Raw genomic sequence first — 3,121 nt, 5'->3', positions numbered from 1 at the left:
TTTGTGCTTCTATTTTCTTGACCAAAGCAAGCACCTAACTTACTCTGGTGAAGATAAACAATCCTGCCAAGACACTGGCTGGACAGAGAGCCCAAACATCTGTCAATAACCACAGTCACTTTTGCATGTGGCCTCTTCAGCCCAAACACTACATCCTTTTCATCTCAGCCGTTAATAATTCATATTTTCTGTGTCCCTTGGTATGAGCTACAGTGAGAGAAAAGCTGGCTATCCCAGCTATCCCAGCTTGCCTTTGCCCGACAGACCAAAAGAGTAGCTTGTTGGTTCATCTTCATTCATGGTCAATTGCTGGGGAGCGAATATAAAACCATATAGCAAGTGGCTATTCAGCCCTCTCTTCAAGATCCTATTTGAGACCCAGAAGATGTGTTCGGTATAGAATTTGTTATAGAAATTATGGTATTTGATTTGTCATATTCCTTGATGGAGGGCAGGTCATGATACTTCCTCTGTGAAGCTGGGTGGGACCTGGCCAGCTGTCAGACTATACAGAGGGGTGAAATGGTAATGACTAAACTCAGGGACACATTATGTCAACCCATCCGTGTGGATGATATGGTAGTTCTGAGGCTAGGGAGCTGGCTCAGTGAACACCTGATTTTACTCCTCAGAATATATGCACACCTGCCATCGCAGCCCTGGAGAATCAGATCCCTGGGGATCTCCACCTAGCAAGCCTAGTCTACATGGCAAGTTCCAGGCCAATGAGAGACCTTGTCTCAAAACCAATGTAGATGCCATCCTGAGGAGTAACACCCAAGGTTGACCTCTAGCATATGCACTCCACTCCCACAAAGTTAGCTCAGTGTAACTCAGTGTAACACTTGAGCTCCGTAGACTCAGCCTTTGAGTACAGGTGTATGTGAGAGGCCCAAGGGTAAGGAGAGATAGAAAGAAATCTATCGTTTCCACCCACACAAGAGCTGTGTATTGTGTAACCCCAGGACTCAGGAAGCAGAGGAAGGAGGACAGGAGTTCAAGGACAACCTAGAATTCCAAGTTCTTTGCCATCTGGCCTCAACTTGCCTTTCCAATCTGTTGTTCAGGAAAGCCTACTGTCCAACCAGTGTTAAGGGCTTCTCAGTCCCTGTTGCAACCCTTCTCTAAAATCTGTTGTAAAGCTTCCCGAAGAAGCCTTGTCTGTTTGCTCTACCCTGGCTCTTTCCGTGTCTTCCTTTCTGAGGTCTTACACTGCTGTTCTTCCTCAGCATCTGGTTGAGAAATTTGTACGTCACCCAATTTTGAGTTCAGAGTCCAGTGCTGCCTGTCATGCATGTAACAGGTATCCAGTTGTGGGATATTTAATGGACTGTACCATTAGCTTATTTAAAATGGATTTAGTGAGTGAGTTTTTCAACTATGCCCAGCACATGGAGAAAGTCAGTATTTACTCCAGTATCTACTTCATTAATAGAAGAGAACGGAGGCTTTAAGAGGTTGCACCATGGCTACGGCTATATTAAAAAGAAGTATCCAAGTCCATTTTGGATCTCAGCTTCTAAATTCCAGATTCCCTATTCTTCTCCTCTGTTAAACTCCAAGCTGGAGTGTCAGCTTCCTATAGCCCACATATCTGAATACTGCCCATGGCCTGGAAGGGTGTCAGCGCCCTGAGCCACTTGGCACGTGGCAAGGAAGGGCTCTGGTGAATGTTCTGTGCCACAGAGTCCCTGTTCATCTGTTCCAATGTTCTGGTCACTACCAGAGGGTGCGTTTTCCCTCCTGGGCAGCCAGAAACCTGATAAAATCCTAAAGAGGAATATGATCATTCTCTTCTTGAAGGGCTTAGCAAGTCATTTGGCCTGCCTAATCTACTCAGACACTGTCTGGGGAATATTTGATATCCATGTAGTACAGGCTGTAAATTATTCTGTAGGGACTGGTCACAAGACCCTCACAACCCTGTCTCAGCTGGCCATCAGGAAGGTTCTCCCCTCCTGAAGCCTCACTGAACTGGAAAAGATCAGGCATCTCTCCTCCTTGGGGACTGGCTTGAGGTAAACTTAAAGCGATACGGAGGGACAATCCTCTTGTCTTCAGTGCTGAGCTGGCTGGCCCCTTTCCCTCTGCAGAGATCAGGCTACAGATAGAACCATTTCCTTAGCTAATTTGTACCATGTTTTCAGCACCAGCATCCAAATGCCTTACAGAGAGAGACAACTCCCTGTAAGGATCCAAGCAAGGAAACTGGACTAACAAGATGGCTCAGCAGGTAAAGGAGCTTGCTATCAAGCACAAAGACCTGTGTTGGATTCTTTTTTTTTTTTTTTTTTTTTTTTTTTTTTTTTTTTTTTTTTTTTTTTTTAGATTTATTTATTTATTATATGCAAGTACACTGTAGCTGTCTTCAGACACTCCAGAAGAGGGCATCAGATCTCATTACGGGTGGTTGTGAGCCACCATGTGGTTGCTGGGATTTGAACTTCGGACCTTTGGAAGAGCAGTCGGGTGCTCTTACCCACTGAGCCATCTCACCAGCCCCCTGTGTTGGATTCTTAAAGAGTTGCTCTCTGACCTCTACAGTCCACCAAAGCACGAATGCACCTCCATGACCCCGCCCCCCAAATAAGTAACCGACTCTAGTAAAACATGCAAATGAATAAATGGAGGGAAGCTACAGCATTGAAGCTGTTACAAATCACAGCTGCCGATGACTAAAGACCAGACACACACACACACACACACACACACTCACACTCACACCACTGACTCCCACAGGGAAGAAAAACGCCTAGACCGCTACACACTGACACACTCCCTCTGCCCTTTCCAAAGCACAGCGCAGGCACTTTTGGGCCTTAAGTCCCTAAAGTATTTTACTACCCACCCCCAGTTTGGTGAAAAGACTCGAGACTGCCTGTGTGTCACTATGTCCACTATCAGGGGCAGAGAGACAGGGTCTCAGGAATGGCCCTCAAACCTTCCTCCACCTCTATTTCTCTGCTCTGGTTGAAATGTCCAGACCGTGAGAGCCCAGGACGACAACTGGTGAGTGGGCTGAGTGCTGCCACAAGGACCCAGCTGGGTACCGAGAGCTCCCAGGCCCAGAGGGGAGGGGCAGTGGCCGTGACTGGCAGCCCCCGGACCTTACAATGAGCAG

The sequence above is a fragment of the Mus musculus genome, chromosome 9 (assembly GCF_000001635.26).
Source record: "Mus musculus strain C57BL/6J chromosome 9, GRCm38.p6 C57BL/6J".
NCBI classification, from domain to species: Eukaryota; Metazoa; Chordata; class Mammalia; order Rodentia; family Muridae; genus Mus; species Mus musculus.
Note: the sequence above shows the minus strand (reverse complement) of the source record.